Genomic DNA, 18,977 nt, shown 5'->3' on the forward strand with positions numbered 1-18,977 from the left:
CGTTACCGTACTAAACGAAACGAGGGCCACCCTCTAGCTTCGCGGCTGGCACACCTTTTGTCGGTGTTCGCCCGAGCGATGCGCCGTTGCTCTGCATATTTTGAATATATCTGAAAGGATCCCGTGCTCCTTTTCGACGCAACACAGAGCTCGTCTCTTTTCTCGTCACGCGATCGAGCCAGACCTAGCCCCGACGTGATCGAGTGCATCCCGCTGCTGGGCGTCCTCCTGGCCGGAAGGATGCGTCCGGATGCATTCTGGGATATTGACGTAACAGTACGACACGGAGCTTGTTAAATATTTATCCTTGCGTCGGGTTTGGTGGATACAATAGACGTATTCTCCAATAAGAGGATGAAAAAGAACAGTTCCTGGGCTGGAAGTCACGCGCCGTTTAGAGGCTGTGTTTCGCGAGTACTTTAGGCAGATGAAGAACGATAGGATCCGGAAGCGGCAGCTGAGAGGCTAGCCCGCGATCAATCCTGTTAATCGACTGGAGATGCCGTGTACGCGGGCGTAGATTCTTTTGACAGATTCGAGGAAATAGGGTGAGATAGAGTCGATTGTGCAGCCAGCCCCTTTGTCGGGATAATTCTTTGTCAATCAACGAGACAATCGAGGTGGACGAAGATTTTGGTATCGGACGAAGCGAGGAAATATGAACCCGATGGAACAAAAGAGGTTTAAAGTTGTTTGGGTAGTGGCAAGTGATATTCTTTTTTTGTGCTTTAGCTTATCGGATTAAGAGAATTTTTATTAGTTATGTTCGGCTTGGGATAGTTGTTCGAGGATATGGATAGGAAAATTAGAAATTGCTTAGGTAATATCGTTTTCCTATTAAGGCATTAAATTTAGTTTTCTTTGCTATCGTATATATTGAATCGTGAAATTTATAACAGAATTTTTTTCATTAATATCTTTCGTGGAATAATTGATTCCTAATTGCCATTGTACTACTAACAATTTCTCTACTATTATCAACAATGATGTTATATATAGAATATTTTATACAATTTTGTAATATTTTTATTGACATTAAATACAATATACGCAAGCTGGTGAAAAAAAGCAAAAAATGTTTCGTACTACAATGATAATGTACGGAATGTTATTAAAGATCTTTAACTAATTATACTTTGATCTATATACATTTACAAATGTTGGACCATTTGGTAATACGTAAACACTTCATATATAACAATCCAAACTGTTATATAATCGTATCAGCCCTTAATTAAAAATTTAGCAAATCGGTAAAAAAGCAGGATCAACAGAGATACTGTAATTTTTTATTAGCAACCTAAGATATGCGAATAATCATCCGTATGAAGAACACGCGTGGTGTAGTTAACGCGACGCCATCCAAGGGTTTTATCTTCGTCTCCAAGTAATTTTCTCGTAACGCCAATTTTCCTGAAGACTAGTAACCCTTCACACCACGCTCGAGCGCCCTTTGGGAAAACAAAGGTGTCACTTCTTCAAAGAGCTCTTGGCTGCTCTGACTCTCTTACTGTCTCTCTTCAGGGATTCGCCGTGTCGCGTCTTTCCGTCTGGAAAGATCTCGGCTATCATTCTTTCCTTTTCACGCTTTGCCACTCGTCGTTCTATCTATGTCGCTCTATAGATTTTATCCCAAGCATCTCAAGATTCTTGCACAGCAGAGGCCCCCAACTAAACTTTCAGCCCCTTCATCGGTGCCAAGAAAGCACTTTATCTCTTGAGGGGTTGCTTCAACAGGTTACAAGACATCGGTCGTTTGGTTTTTCTTAAGGCGAGTTTACCCCCAAGAAATGCTCATCCTCTTGATCTCACTCGGCTTTCTTAGCCTACGGGAAATGTCTGCTAATTACTACACCCTCCCTCGGTGATTTTCTCGGCTTGTTAACCATTACCATGGACAATAAAGCAATAAACTTCCTGTAGAAAGCAACCTGTCAGGTAGGCAGTCTGTTAAACTTTAAAGTTTCTTTAAGTTTCTTTAAGATTTTATCGACTCGAGAGACGATCACATTTTAGTGAACTTTTAAAGGTTTTTATAGAAACATATTGATGTTCAATCTAATTTTTATTTAGTAGATAAAAAGTCATTTTTATCTTTTCACTGACATTGTTCATCTATATTTGTTGAAAAGTACTTTATGCTCGTGTTTTGCCTTTCTTATAAATTATAAAAGATCTCAATAAACATTTACTCTCTCAGTTAACTAAATCTCATTCTTTATTTGTCTGTACATTAAACGTAAATCAGCGAAATATTTCCGTTCAGGATACGATTAAATATAATAAACTGAAAGTACAATTAAAATATAATATTAAATTTAATAAAAATACCACAGTACAAATAATAACTAGTAAAAGATATAGAAAATATCCTTTTAATACACCTTTTTAATAAGTCACTACCTTTGTTACCTTTCTATTTCATTACCTAAATAAATAAACTCTCGATTACCTTAAATACCATATTACCGCGTTATCTCACCACGCACAGTAAACAAGCCGCCATAATCTCGACGCTTCGCAGCCGCAAAACGCCAACCAACCACGTAGTTCAATGAGGAGGTACTTTATCCCATTCGAAGAGGGTAATTCCAACAGGTTACAAGACGCTGAGTGCGGTTGAATCGTCTTCACGGTAACCACCCCTAAGGAAACACCGTCCCTTTACATCTTGGTCGTTTCCTGAACCCTAAGGAAGCCCATTCTACCCCGAATTCAGCCAGTTTTCTTAGCCCCTTCACGGACGAGGAACTTCCCTACGAAGATTTTCCGGGCTAGAGGGTACGGATAAGGAATCTGTTGATGAAAAGGGACAACCAGCTAGGGGATGAAAGTAAGAAAAGAAAGGAAAAGCGTTTTCTTACGACGATACTCTCCTCCTCCTATTGCTCGAGTCCTCCTACCCCCGGGCCGCCCTCGAGGGAACAAGATATCAACTTGTTGCTGTTGGGATTGAGCGTGGGCCAAGGATCTAGAGGGTCGAGGTTTTTATTTTATTATTTAGAGACGGCACGCGAAACCGACGCGCCCCATTCCACGTCGTGTTTCTCCTTCTTTCTCGTCCCTGGATTAGGAGCGCTTTGTTCCGTGTTAATACGAAGAAACTTTGATACGTTGGAAAGTTACTTCTTTCTTTCTTTTTTCTCACGTTTTTTCTTTTTTTCGTTTTCTTCGCCCGTTTTTTTTTCTTTTTTTTTTGGTTATTTTAGAGATTAGAATGGAAGGTGGAAGTGATGAAAGTTTTAAAGGCTAGGAGTTCTTTAGAAATAGTTCGATATTATTATTTCTTCTAGGGCTGTGAAATGTCAACACAGGAATTGCGTGGAGAACAAGTGAAAAATAGATATTAGAAACAACGTACATTGGATGTCGTGATAAAGGAATGTTATTATTAGTCTTGTTATCGCCTGGATACTCCTGTTTCCTTCCACAGTACGCAAAATGAATGCAACGAAGGTTTACAAACACAGTGAATGGTTCTTTTTCGATAGAAGCGATGAAGTATACATTTTTTTTTTAAATTATGCATTGGTAAATATCATTTTAAGATTTTAGGTAAAGAGCTACAGAATTTTACAAATGTCTGGAAAAATTATATTTTTATATATATCTAATTAATATGTAGATAACTACTAATAATATGTTTTTGGTTTCAATTTAAACAAATGCAAGGCCACGCTATATTTATAACTAAAAAAAATACAGTTGCTTTTTTAGACCAAAAAAAACGATCATAGTGTAATAATAAGAAACATTAGATAAATAAGAATGTAAAACAAGTGGCTTAACATAACGAACAAATTGTTTTACTAGATATCCAGATAATTCAATTGAACTGTGCGAACATTTCGTGACAAGCAGCTGCTTTTGCTAAACTTCCTGCGAAAGATTCCCAGAACATGCGTCCATTCGGAAAACACTTGTTGAACATCGAACTAAGATTGCCTGAGCTAAGAAGCCACTTGTTGCTTCATCCTTCCTGTAAGGAACTCCCTGTCCCGTTTCAGGATACTTAGCGTAACAGCTGGATATATTCCGTCTTACTTTTACCTTGATCTTCTCTTTTCCGTGATTCAGGTCGATCGAGTGAACTTTTATCATTTTATGGACCCTCGTTAAAATTTTATTTTGAGGAAAAATACAGCAAGATATAGATAGTAAATTTTTTCAGAAAATTAATCCGTAAGATATAGATAGTAAATTTTGCAATTATTCTGCAAAGGATGAATCGTAGAATATTGTTTAAAAGTGTAACATTTAAAGATACCTTTTTATTAGTTACGGCGAATGAAAACTAAAATACGGTGAGATTATTAGGAATCTTGTTACAGCGCATAAGTAGTAGAATAATCTATAATGATAGGCGGAGCATAATTATAGCTTTCTGAAGAACGGTAGCGATCCCTCGATTCTTCGATTGAAATAATCCATTAGCGGTGCAACGATTAGATGAAAGGGGCGTCTCCTGAGGCAGGGGCCACGTGTTTCTAGCATAGTTCCAGACACATGTACAACTTGCACGCACGACACCAGCTTAATCAATCGAACGACGTATCGAGCGCTGACTTCGAACTGATATGAACGTGTAACACATCGAAACGAATCTTTTCGATTGCTTTGCTACTTTGCAACAGATATTCATGCTAAATTTAATAAATCCGCCGAGAATACATCTACTTTACTGTAAAATATAAATACGTCAGCTGTTATTTCAATATCAAACAGTAAGTAAAATGTTAATTGCCACATCTTTGTTTTATTCCTAGACGTCCCTTCGTCTGAGAGACTGATATCGGATAATTCTAATGAATAAATCCAAATAAATTCCTAGATGAGTTTTAGAAGCTAAAAACTATTGTAAATTAAAATCCTTAAAATCGAACAAAATGTTTGAAGTATGTCTCGTAGCTCGTCGTTATATAATAGCTCGTTCGTTGGTTACGATTATATAACTAATAAAATTCATTTCACGGTTTTCGGAGAATTAGTGAAAAGCAATTTCTTGAGATCGATAATCGAATTAAGATTGAGAAAGGGCAATAAAACGACGCCAAATATATCCAATCGGTCTTTACGACAAACCAACGAATCCTAACCGAAACTCGATAAGTCGGATTGACAATTGGAAAAAGGAAATAAATGTACCAAAAGCTAGTAGAATATTATCGTGTAAATTATAGGGGCTGAATTGCAAATCATTCAAATACGTTCGTTCATTCCGACATTTACGTAAATATCGTTTTGCGTTGCATAAAAACAGCTCTGTCTCATAGAGCGACGCGGATTAACGAACCATCTTCTATCGACTTAACACGCTGAATTGATGGAACTTAAAAAGAAAAAAATACAAGCTCACCCTGAAACTTGCGAGTATGATTAGATTCTGCCACGTGCCCATTGTGCCAGCCATCGACGTAACGCCCCTTCCTATACGCGCGTGTGCGTTTCAGTGCGTTCAGACACGTTCATGCGTGTCAGTGCCATAACGTGAATCGCAAGACACAGAACTGTAATCTAGCATCACGTCATTCGTATCGAGAGACTGGACTTTAGGGTAATTTATTGTTATCCGGAATTATTGGATCCACGATCGTCCTTCTCTCGTGCGAGCTTCGGTCCAGAATTTCGGAATATTATTCGTTTCCACAACAGGTTACGACGTAGTTGCTTCGAAAGAACGATAACACAAAAATATAACAAGCAACAAAATTATAACTTTCTTATTTCATTGTTCGTCTCGATGTTCCGATATTACGAATAATATATTTCTGAACAATACTGTTTAAACCATTTTTAACATAATCGAACAGAAGTAAACAATAGTTGTTTCATATCGTCATACAAAGCTCGATCAAATTTCGTGATGCTATGTGAATTTTCCAGGACAGTGTTATATCGCCCATAAAACAGAAATTTCACCTATAAGTCCTTTGGAAAACAATGTTAAATGTAAATCACGTACATATTTACGAAAGTGTAACTCGAGCATAGTAAACACGAGACAAATTACCAACGAGGGAGCATTCGTGACGAGCAGTTCAAACGCGGCCGCGCCATTTGCGGTTGCACAGTATTTAGAAACGTTTCCCCTGATGCGATCCGCCGATCTCCCAAAACGCAAGCCCGACGGGAAAAAAGAAATCACAATACCGCAGAAAAAGCGTGGAACGATCGTAATTCCCGCAGCTAATTCCACATCCAATAGCGGGTGCCGTAACGAGGTTTTGCGGAAGGGAGTCTCCTAATCGTCTAATCGTCATGGAACACGGCATGGAGCACCCTTCGATCGTTCTTGACGCGGTTTTCGTCGTTTCGAGGGGGAACTGAAACTTCTGATCGGCACGATCGCGAAGAAAGATAAGAGGTACGGTCAACAGAGAAGGAACGACAGAGAGATTTCAATCTTGACAACGATCAAGGTTTCCCATCGAGACGACGCTATTTGATTTTCAACCCCATCGTCCCTTTGACGATCGGTCCGTGTGCCTGCACGAGGGCAAGAGCGTTCACGTCGAAGGACGATCGACTTTGGACGCTGGTTTTATCGAGTTACGCAACGCGCCACGAAAGGCAGTAGACCAAGTTCTTTGTCTAACGGGCCATCTGTCACCCTGAAGAGAAGAGAGGCGACGTCGTCTCTCGCCAGGAGGGTGGTGTGGGGACAACGATGTGGGCGTTACGACAAACGCGTTACGACGACCTACTTGTGTTTGTAAATGCTTCGCTCATCACCTCTCTATCGTCTGAGCAGGCGGCGTACGACCGTATTTCCCACGAGCGCGCCAATACCAAACAGATAGCATCGTGATAAAAGAGAGATAGCGCGAGACAAGTAGAGAAGCGGACCTCTGCAAGGATACGTATGTGTATCGGGTATTGATTTTCCACGTACGGAGTTACGCCAACGGGGTAAGCCGAGACGCGACAAAGTTTATTAATCCTGGGGGCAGCAGACGCGTCTGCGTAGCCCCGGCCACAGCGAAACGCGCGTTCCACGAGGATACGAAACTTTTCACGTCGATCGCTGCGCTTGTATCCTCTGCCGCTTAGTTCCTCTGTCCACTTTGTATGAAAATTCGGACACTTTTCTTTCTTTTTTTTTTTTTTTTTTGTAGCTCATATTATCCGTGTATTAGTAAAATTCTATACTTGAAAGAATTTCGAATAATTGTAACGATCAGCTCTACAACGATTAATACGATAATCCAACGATAAGCTCAGGAGGAAGTTCTTTATGAGCTTAAGTGTACCTTAATCCGATTCGCATCGAGATATATCACGGTGCGTTTAGTTTACTGAAATATTTGAACGATTGCGACGAATTTGAATATATTCTATATATATTGAAAATATTCTATGTGTATTATTCTATGTATGTCGAAGGTATTCTTTCTATAAAAGGAATTCATAACGAAAATCTGTATCACATAGTAAAGTACCATATGTTTCTTCGCTTATTTCCTATTTTAGTATCTAAATCGATAGAAAATCTAAGTTAATCGTTTGGTATAGGTGTATAGGAGTTAGAAACTCAAGTCAAAGCAGATGGTTCGCACGAGAAATTCATTCATATTACACTCTGTGTTAGGTATACATCCTATACTATAGTACAAGAGCTATTGTTAAACTACGTACATTTCATTGCTTTAATACGAGTTTATCCTTTTAATTCTTTTCTAGTTTTACAATTGCAAACCTACCCAGAGTTACACGTGCATACGATAAAATAAAGGTTAATATTTATTAAATAACCATTAAAAACATATTAAACCTCATACCAATATCAATATATTACTAGTTCAAATCATTTTAGAAGACACATATCCAAAAACTGTATTAATATATTTATTATATTAATAATACTAAATATATAGGTGCAATAATATTAATCGACAAAGGTATAACACTCGCGTCAAAGAAATCAAATTGCAAGGTAGGAAAAACACATATGTATCATTTTATATGTATATTTGTGAATCATTTTAATCAGTATGCCTGTTCTATCGTTGAGAAGTCCGCGGTCCATCTCATCCAAACTTATTCCAACACATAAACCCAATCATTCTAAATTCTTGTATATCGCAATGAGAAGCGTCGTTAATTCGGTTAGATGGAAGTTTCGCGTAGACTGCCGGGTACGACATAAATTGGTCAGCCGAAAGGCGCGGTAACGGAGGAAAGGAACGCGGCAGAATGAACGGGGAACATCTAATACATCATAAACTTGGAAACAAAGAGGAGAGAGGATGTCGTGGCAGCGCCGGAGAATCCGCCGGGCGCGGTATCCTCGGAACAAAACTTTGCCTATTTGTTAAGTCTTGCCCGCTGAAACTGTCTCAGATACTGGCGTCGAACTATGCCTCACACCTATGACCTCCTTAGTTTCGTCCTTCTTCCTTCCTTACCCTCGCCACCAAAGCGTTGTACCGATGCATCCTTCGCCGAGACCGCTGAATAGGGGCACAGAAAGACGCATTCTGATTCGTGGAATTTCGCTGTTTCACGAGAAATTGATGATACACTACAACTCAGTTTTCCTTTCGCGATGAAAGTAAAGGAGGTTGAAACACGTACATAAATTTTTGGTAGTGTTTCGGTTTTAAATATCATGAATCGGTCGAGTTCGAAGTTGACAAGACTTTGCAAATGGATAGGAAGATTTATATTTACTCTGTGAATTATTATTATATAATACATTTATTATATATCATATAATATTTATTTAAAGATTTATTATATATTGTATAATAAAATAGAGAAACTTGGGAGAGTATTCGCTGAAAGGACCGAGAAAGTATGTAGAGTCAATGTATGGAACTTTGCATTTATTTCATATAAATAGACGCTATTTCGTTTATATTATGTTGTAGTCAAATTTTAAGGAGTTAAATTTCTCATTAAAAAGAGCGAGACAAACAATATACACGTGTAATATGAAATCGGAAACATTTCTTCATCGTAAGATGTAATCTTGTATTTATGGATAATTTAAATATATCACTTGGTGATATATCAAATGTGAATAAAAGATCGAAGTGCGAAAAGATTAATTGAACGAAAAGAAATACCGTATCGCGAGAGAAGATCATTATTATTACGATATCAAAGAAAATATTCACTCATAGTAAGGCTTGAAACTTTATATCCGCTTTCGCTAGAAATGTACTTTCCTTTTATTTGAATACGATATTCACATATGTAAATTTTATATCGACAGATGTATATCTTCGTATTTTCCTGTTTTACTCTACATTGTTTGCATACCCATGCATTATTGTAATTCAGCTACATTATTTACAATGAATGAATAAATTACAACCGACAAGTATTCATATAAGATGCATATACCAAAGATACCTATCGATCTTAGAATCGATGTAGGGTAAATATATTTCACTTTTTTTGTGAGTACTATAATTGTATGCATTTTACATATTTTTGCATCTTTAAACATCTCATGAAAGCATAATAAACCATAATCCAGCTACTACAATTCTCCTAAATTTACAACTTTTCGAAACCCGTTTCTGTAGTCCACATATATACACTTGCAATCGCTTTTTTGCCGAAGCTGCAATTTAATCGTCAAATAACACCAACTCGAAGACGCGAACAATGGGTACGTCGCCACCTGCAATGCAATGTAAATTAGCAGGAAGGCTAGCGTAACTATTTCGAGCCGGTAATACCTATCGGAAACTAAATTCGTGCCGGAACGAGAATTCAAAATTAAAAAGTTTGCGCGGACGAGGCTGGTCATCTGCATCTAAATTTTCTCCGGCGCAAGTTTCGGCTGGCACACGGCTGTTTCAAAAGGATTTTAGCGTGTCCAGAGGGACAACTCGAAAACTAAAAAAAAAAAAAAAAAAAGAAGAAAAAATACGAGAGGAGAGGAAAAAACAGAAAAAAAGGCTGATAAAATTTTTTTGTTAGCCGTGCCGTGATGTATGCGTGATCAGAATTCGCGAAGTTTCGCGCATCTGGTTCGAGGCGAAAGTTCGAGTGCGACACCCGCACATGACATCGCTGTGTCGGAGTGTGTATCGAGGGATGGGACAGCGAGCTTCGGGGGGAGGGTGGTTTCATTGTGACGACAATATCGCCTTGGGCGGCATTGGCGAGGCAGAGATGCAAATTTCGTGGAGGACGGCTCTGTTCTCTGCGTTTTCATCTACGGACAACGAATTTGGTAATACTGCGAGGGATTCTAACGGCACTCGCTCCTTCAGGATCTGCTTACCGAAACAATTAATTTTCCTTAAGACGGAGTACCTTTGATCATTATATGAATTTAACGTGTGAAATCATTTCTCGAAATACTTTCAATAATTTTAGAAATAATTTGAACATGAGGAAACGAAAATTAATATTACTAGAAATGGTTTCCCTTAAATCTTTGTTACCAAGAAGCCTTCATTTTACGAAGATGTACATTCGCAATTTTCTTTTGTTGCAGGGGACAGCATCTTTCAAATCGCCACAGCAACGTTTATCGTAAGTACCAATATCCTTCATCGTTATCCATCGATACTCTTCAACTCCTTCTCTAAATCACCCTCAAGCTAACCTCGACGATGTTACGCAACGCGATAGATGTCTATACGTATAAGAACTTAAGCTTAACCCATCGAAGCTCTCGAAGAAAACGAAGAATCGTTTATCTCGCGTCTATAGAGACGCGATTCCTCGGCTTTCTACGCCATTGCGTGCATACACTCGTGCAGGGAGCAGCGGGTTAGCAGAGGGAAGGGGTTGACAATGCAGCTGCGACGGGGTGGCAGATTCGTAGTCGTCGTAGTAGTCTCGTCGTCGTCGTCGTCGTCGTCGTCGTCGTCATCGTCGTCGTCGTCGTCGTGCAATGTCAGTGGCGATATGACGGTGACGGAGACAGAGTAGGAAGAACGAAGGGTGGTTAGACGTGTGGGAGAAGGTAGGTAAACGGGTGCTCGAAGAAGGGAGGAGAAGGAGAAGGGTGGAACTGATAAACGGAGGTGGAGACGCTCTAAGGTACATAATCAAGCTTGCTGATTCCTTCGCTAATAAAAGTCTCACTGTCACAGCCCATCCCCAGCAGTTTCGTACCTCACCCTCTTTTGCCCTCGTCATACTCTCGTTTCTCTCGTTCCGTGGTGTTCGCAGTACACGGAGATCTACCTTTTCCGCGGCCTCTGGCTGACTCTGGTTTTCTTCTCTCTTGCTCGCGCGCTCGCAAGTCGCGACACACATGCGTCACGTAGACAAAAGTGCATGTGTGCCTACGAGCGCGGTAACCGGGTCCGCGAAATGCACCCTTGCACGTAGCCAAGTCCCGCGACAGAGATCGGGGTGAAGTCAGGCTGTGTAAGAAGACAAAAGTAGCAGGGTACGGGAAGGGGCAATGAGAATTGCACGAGATACGGGTCAGAAATGCTTGCCGTAGCAGCATCTGAAGTTGCAATTTTTTTCATCTCCCGATATCCACTCGAAGATTACGCATACGTGTATTCGTACAGTCGTTTCGTCTCGCGTCTCGATTTCCTACTCTCTTCTGTGGACTTGCCTCGTTTCTGCATTCGTTGGGGTTCGTCGATATCGTCCGGGACTTGCGACGATGAACACTCAGTATGTATATCGATTAGGGAGCGACCGACGATCCCTTCGAGATCCGCATCAAGAACGATTCGCAAATTAATTTGGCTTTGTCGGTGAGTCTGCCGCGATACGCTGATCTTCAAGGTAAACAGTCCATGTACGTCGCTCTTCGTTCTCTTTCTGTGATTCTATAAAATGTTAATCGGTATTCAGTGGAAGGATGCAAGATGCATGGACCATTGCATTAATATTTTATTTGAAAGCACGAGATCTTATAGATTATAGATGCATCGTTCTTTCGTTCGTTTACTCACAGAGTAAGACTTTCGATAAAAATCCCATCGTCGTAGTTTTACTTCTCACAGTTTCGTGAAAATATTCTCATCCTCGTTGGTAGTTCACGTGGCATTTGTATCTCGATTTAAGAAAATAATTTCGATGTAATAAATTCCCGTTTCCCAAGCAAACAGAGAAGATGAAACATATCGATCTAAATGCAGTTCGGTAAAAACTATCCATCACCTAAACACACCCCTTCGATCAAAACCTTAAAAAAAGGGCTCCTGCGAGTCCATTAAACCCGATACAAACCAAACAGCGAGATGTCCGTGGAGAAACACGATCCAAATCAACGGAACAGAAGAACGTGTACACGTATTAAAAAAGTGAAGAGAGAGCCGGACCATTGAATGGTGCGGTTACCCTCGAGGTTGTTAAGGTGAGCCAAGGGTAAGGTCTCGGTGTCTTCGTTTCAGGATCGATCTTTAAAGGGCCAAGCGTTCGAGTTCGAGGGCCCTTGGTCCAAACAGGTCTCAAGGTGTGTGTCTCTGGTGGATTTAAAAGGCCCTTAAGGTGGCCGTGTGCAGAGCAAAGAACCAGATGGCTCGACCTACCCCACCCTTCTCGTCCTTCTGCTTCCTCCACCCACGTGTCTAGGCGCTCCAGTCGTTCTCGACATGAAAATGGATTTTCCTTCGTTCTTTACTACCACTCCGTCTTTCTCTATCTTCCTTCCGTCTAGATTTCTTCTTCTACCCGTTACAATTTCCTATACGAGAGAACGAACCGTTTTTCCCCTCTTCTGGCACGCGTTAATAACGTATCTTGATGCGGCCGAGAGAAACTCCGTCGTTCGACATATGTTCCAAAGTCATTGTGCATCGTACGGTGAAAGAAACGATACAGTCGCGTTGCTCGATCGTGAAACGCTCCTGGATGCGGTTAGTTTTTGATGATGTTAAGCTCCCGTTAGAGAGGAGGCGGTTCAAAAATGGAGCCGGATATAGCGGAGTGTGTCGGCCAATCTGTCGCGAACAGTCGAAGAATTGGAAGGCTCGCGAGGGTGGAAGAAAAGATAGAGAACACTGGTGGATTCCGTTTCGGCCTTTTTATCGGAGGCACTTTAGCCGTCGAATCATTGCGTTCGCATGATTCCATAGTTCAGTTTCTGGCAGGCACGCGTGTGTGTATAATATACTTGAAAGTCGAAAACGTAACGGAATTCGACGTCGAGAGGTGAGAAACGGTGCTGAGGTGGGTTTCTGGAGGAAACTCGTGCGGGCAGATGTTTCGCGAGACAAGTTGTTTTGTAGACGATGATAGTATTGGAGGAACGTTGGAGAATTGAATTAGACGCTGAACGATGAATCGGCTCTTTAGTAAATGGCAGCTTCGTTAGTTTCTTCATGACCACTTCGCAAAGCCACTTCAATGCAGACGTGACGTTAGTAAGTTTGATTGAAGCGGAAAAGGAACAGGGATAGAATCAGTTGCTAGAAAAATAATGATTGTACCAAATTGATAGTACTGTATCAAAATAAACAACGATGCTACAGCCATAAAATTGACCATGTATATTATGTTATATAAAATTGATATACGTAATAATGAGCATATAAGTAGCGAAAGTAGTTATAGCAAATTCAATTTGATTTATTTCGTAATTATTACTCTGTACTTACTACTATAATGATTACACGAAAGGTATCTTTATATTCGATATTGTGAAATAAAATAGGAATAAATTTTTCCATAATGCCATTAGTTGAATTTACGAGTAAGCATTTGCATATTTATAAAACTATTTTAATTTCACATATGAGTATTTCTATTCTGACAAGTAATTAGATAATACAAAATTGAGAATAATAGCCTATCTTAAATACTTTGATACATAAGAAAATTCAAATATAATGTCCCGTATAAAATGAAAAAGAACTCACAGGACTCCAATACGATTTAGTAAAGATACCAGGTGTAATGCTCGGAAAAGACCGATCGGGCACGCGTTCAATCCATGCGGAAAAACGAAGGTACACAGCGCAGACAAAAGGTTTTACGGTCAGGACATTATGTTTACCACACGAAACGCCCCCGCAATACCTTGCTCGGCACACCGGATGTCTCGTGCTGAGAATTAGCAGGAAAGATTTACGACCGACGACAAATCGGTCTGTAGTTTCTCTCTCTCAACCGAGGCGTGAAAACGGTCGAGTCTTCCTCGTTACTGGCCATTTTGACGCAGTTTAAGAGGCTTTAGTCACTGTGCAATAACACGCCGGACAATGAACCGCCTCGCTTTACACCCATTTTCGCGCCTTTGTACATTTTTATGGTACCCGTTGTAATTAGTTCGGATCCTTTTTTCGACTAAAGAATACGGTCACTGAAGGCAGTGGGCAGGAAGTTTTCCTTAACATAACCGAATCTTTTGTCGCTGTATTAATAGATCAAGAGGCTAAGGTCCAATTGAAAGGATACAATGATATTCTTCGGATCTTTTGTCAAGTTTTGTGTACAGCTTGATAGAAAAATTCTACAACTCCTTTTACACAATAATTTATTAGATTAGTGATATTAACGATTTAGCAAGTGATCAATTAGAGATTATATTTATACATTAACATTGCAGAAACAATTCCTTCATTTTTAACGAGTATTTGACAATGTACAATGATGATGATGAACATTAGCCTTATATCAATTCATCGAGTAATTTGGTTTCCTTGATAAACATTAAGAAATTCTGATTTTTGTTCTCTTCCAAATTATCTTCCAAGTTATATAAACAATTTTTCTCTCTTACAATTTTACAATTTTATGTCAAATTTGATAAACTGTCTTATAATTTGTGCTTGCTTTAATACCAAATCTGTTACCCTTATACATTATACAATTTATTAGAACAATTTATCTGTTTATTAGAATTTATTAATTCATTTGTGTAAAAGCCTTCGAGCTTACGAATACTAAAATCTATCCAATTTGTTATATAAAAAATATACTTCCGTGATCTGAGGATTAGTCTGCTCCGCGTGCCGTGTCATTTTTCCAAAATAAAATATTGCATTTCTGCCCCTTTGGTACATATACCGAAGAGGGCGCATCCCGAACAAATCGATCGAAAGTTCGTCACCTTAATAATCTCTTTCTTTCTGTCGTCCCCCGGTTCACGGTATTGCACGCAGCACGCGAGGGAGCAGCCGGGCGTCTGGCCAGACGGAATTTTAATGGGGCACGGCACCCCATGGCAGTTCCGTTCTCTAATGTGGAAGTAGCTCGTGCTACCTGAGCAGCTGCGCATGTGTGCGAGGAAAAGGGAACTCCCTTGACAGAAGTTTTATTTTATTTTGCCTTACCTTATGGGGCCACCGATGAAGAGGGGGGACCACGCTACGATACACGGCCAGAGAAAGAGGGAGTAGGGTGAGACGAAGAGAAAGGAAAGAAGCCCCATGGGTAGACGCCGCCAGGTACCCACTGCGGGCCGAACGTCACGGTTGAGAGGGGGGCCCATCTGCCCCCTAACGAGTGTGTGACGTCAGGTGTGACGACGTGTGTTACGAGCTAGACGCGTCTTCTGCGTTTTTCACCCTCTTCTGTATCCCTTCGTTACAAAAATGTATAATGCACCAATGATATACACTATACAGGATGTTTCAAAGAATTTCGATCAAACTTCAGAAGCATGTAATACAAACCAAAATAAATTCGATTTTCGCTGTTCAAACATTCGAAACGATAAAACATCCGGTCGAATCATTTATTTCTCTTTTTCCTTATTTACAATTGTTCAACATCAACTGCATTCGTGTATAAATATTTTGTTAAGATAATGCATATATATAAATATGAATAAAGTATACATGCAAGTATTTTATTTCAAAAATTATAATAAATGCGTGGCCAGGAATATTATTAATTTTCCAGTTATACATTGCATCTTATTTTATTATTTCATTACGAACAAGTTCTTTGGGATTCTTTAATATTATAATATGCAAATGCCAAGAACGCACTTGTTTCTGTCGATTCTGATTTCTTATCTTCTTTTCATGGTCCTTTGCATGTTTTGAGCCGCGTTGTTCTTCAAGCAAGGATACGATACGATATAGACTAAAGTCTTATAGCTTCGAAATTAACGATATTCGATCTATTCTTTTTAAGACTTTCTTACTGATTTTGGCGAATACTATATGCTGCTGACTTTTCGAAACAGCATATGTAATCTGTCTGCGTCGATTTTTGTTTCAACTGGGCGTATGTAGGTACGCGCGTGGAATCGTCCAGCGGGGCAATTCATCGAATCGAGGCCGCTGCGTTTTCGCGGCATCCATTTGCCGCGATTGTGCTCGCCGCAAAAATTGTCTCTTTCAATTTGCCCGGTGTCGCCGGCTGTATAAAATATGAAGTTCGGGGTTTCACGGTTAATTGTATTGGCGTCTGAAGGGTCACCTTTTCAATTCGTGAAATTAATTTCGTGGCCAGCGCGAGCGCAAGCGGCCATCTCACCCTATTGATTGGAAAGTTTACGCGAATGCCTATACATCGATTTCGATTTCGCTTGGAACTTTGCCGCGCGCGTCTCAAAGCAACCCTTGATTAATGGAAAACCGTTTTTCACGTTCTGCGATCCTTCGTATAATTAATTATTTCTTGAATCAGCAAGGTTGAAATAAACGTTTTGATTGGAAACATCGACCGATTCTAGCCGCCTTTTTATCTTGGCAATCGATGGTGAAAAAGCGGAAACGAGAAGTCGCGAACTTTGGATGGCAAACGCGGAAAGTCACGCGCGCCTTATGGTCGTTTATCGCTTCGATACGTTAGGAAGTTCGTCGAAGTACCAGGATGGTAGGGATAATTACCGGGTTTTCTAAATTACAGTTAATTATGCCAGTCAGTTTGGCAACAACTTGCTTTCTTCCAGTGGCAAAAGCTGTTCTATAAAAATTTGCTTGAATCGATAGCGTGGTTCTACCGGTTTTGTCGATTCACGAGGTTTCCTTTTACAGGTCTTTCACAGTTTCTGTACGAATTGATTTTTACGCGAAACGTATGAAAGATAAAAAGCTCCTTTATCATGTGTGATACGTTCTCTTTTAAATATTTTCGTTTTTACACAATTCAAATATTAAAAATTACCGATAATCGTTAAAAATAGGCAAAAAGACTACCGAATTCGAGGCATGAACAGTTTTTAATCTATACAAATAATAAAATAAATTGGAATATTTGAAAGTTAAACAATATTTCTGTCTGAGAATAAGATATAGGTTTCCAGAGATAAGAAAATGACAATTTACTAGAAATTAGGATAGAAATCCTTAAATTCTCTAACTTGAAATGGCCGAATTGATTCGTAGATGTAAATTTTCTTAGAACAAATACACGAATATTCAAAACTACGTAAACAGGGAACGACATAACTTATAAAATCTCGCATTTCCGTAAATTATTACCTATGTCTATCAAAATCATGTTGTTTTCGTTCTTTCAAAGGCACTGCATTATATTCTTATTGACACAGTGGTTCGATATCCTTGGTACATATTACGTTTCAACGATCGAAACACGCTGGCTCACTCACTTTTATCGCAGTAGGCGTATTTCGTATCTTTAACAAGACCGTTAAATTGTTCTTTATCACACGGCTCGGAGTTATCGTGCTAGGCGGTTTCTGGAGATATATGCACGCACACTTACTTGTTCTCAGCACGCCCAGAAAGCCTGTGCGTGATTTCTGCTGTTTACAAAGAACATTCACATCCGAAGAGACGAGTCAGACTTTTCCGCGCGCGTTGACATCCATTTCAAAGTCGTCGTTCAATCAGCGTCAAAAGACTCGAGTAAAACACGTTCCCCAACCACGCGAACCCGTTAAAATAGAATATTACATTGCAACAAAACACTTGTATAAATCGAAATTGTTGCAATATTTTTTTCTATCAATTTCATCATTTTGTTGGGAATGGAATTTTCTTTTGGAAATATACTTTCTAAGATCGACGAGTCTTTACGATTATAAATATTTCTTTTCAATTTTTATACGCTGTATTTGCATATATTTTATATTTATTTAATCTTCCAACGATATGCTGAAGATTTTGAAATTTTTAATACACCAATCTTTTAATAATTCTATTTATGTTGCTACACGATGTTGCATTGCTCTTACGATTGGTCCCACATTGGAAACTTGGACACAAAATTAATTCGGTTTCAGTTTTAACTAATTTCCTATTTTCACGTTATAGATACCAAAATGTAGAAAAGGATAACGAATTAAGATAAGGATAATGGACGCAATTATATTTCATAAGTCAGGTCATCGATTTTTACTATATATTTTTGTTTCGATACAAATAAACTTCGAAAATTTGGGAATAAATGAGGATTATGACAGAGATATTGCAAAAATGAATTTCGGTCAACTGTATCCTACACTTTCTGCTCCGAAACGAAAACCAGAATAGACGGCCAGTGACCCTATCTCATCTGACGTTTCAAATAACGCAGAAAATCAGATAGTACTTAGAATTAAAACATTCGTCAAGTGTCCTATTTTCATTTTACGCCTAGGAATCGACTCATATAGAATTACATAAAAGTACATCATTTTATATAAACACGTACTTTCAAAACCTTCTGATCGTAATAGAACTTCAATGAATAATACTTAACACCCTATTTTCCAACCTTGCCTGCTAATTTCAATTCATATCGTTATAATTATCATACAAATATTTTCCTGCCACCTCCAACAATCTCGAACCATTATCAATCCAGACACGTGCCTCTACAGAAACCATAAAACTGGTGTGTCGTTGACCATCCGGAAAACACGGGATTGGTTGCGCAAAGGGTTGGCTCAGCATGCGTGCAATCCATCAAAGAGTCAAGAGTTGGCCCTCCTTCAATCGGCGTTCGCATTCTTCGAGGCGAGCAAGAGCGCGCGCGTGCACGAACGCCGAAAGAATCGTGCATATGCATATCGATCGATCGGTGGTCGGTCGGTCGGTCGCGTGTTACACGCCTTGCACGAACGAGCTCCAAGTATAAGTACGTAATACGCAGGAATGAAGGGGCATGCGTCACGGGACATCTGCCGCGGGCGCGTGGCCCCC

The 18,977-nt window shown here is 39.6% G+C and overlaps 1 long non-coding RNA gene across 2 annotated transcripts in view; it reads left to right on the top strand.

Annotated features, from left to right (window-relative positions):
- The window catches only part of LOC105680710, a 121,430-nt gene that overhangs the window by 37,801 nt on the left and 64,652 nt on the right, over window positions 1-18,977 (top strand). The window contains exons 3-4 of one of the 2 annotated variants that reach the window (XR_004461636.1): window positions 10,457-10,494; window positions 18,656-18,971. This is a non-coding gene — a long non-coding RNA (uncharacterized LOC105680710). Of the gene's footprint in view, window positions 1-10,456; window positions 10,495-18,655; window positions 18,972-18,977 lie in introns of those variants that run through there. The other variant, XR_001102250.3, reaches the window with a different exon arrangement.

The sequence above is a fragment of the Bombus impatiens genome, unplaced genomic scaffold (assembly GCF_000188095.3).
Source record: "Bombus impatiens unplaced genomic scaffold, BIMP_2.2 scf_0318, whole genome shotgun sequence".
In the NCBI taxonomy this organism is placed as follows: domain Eukaryota; kingdom Metazoa; phylum Arthropoda; class Insecta; order Hymenoptera; family Apidae; genus Bombus; species Bombus impatiens.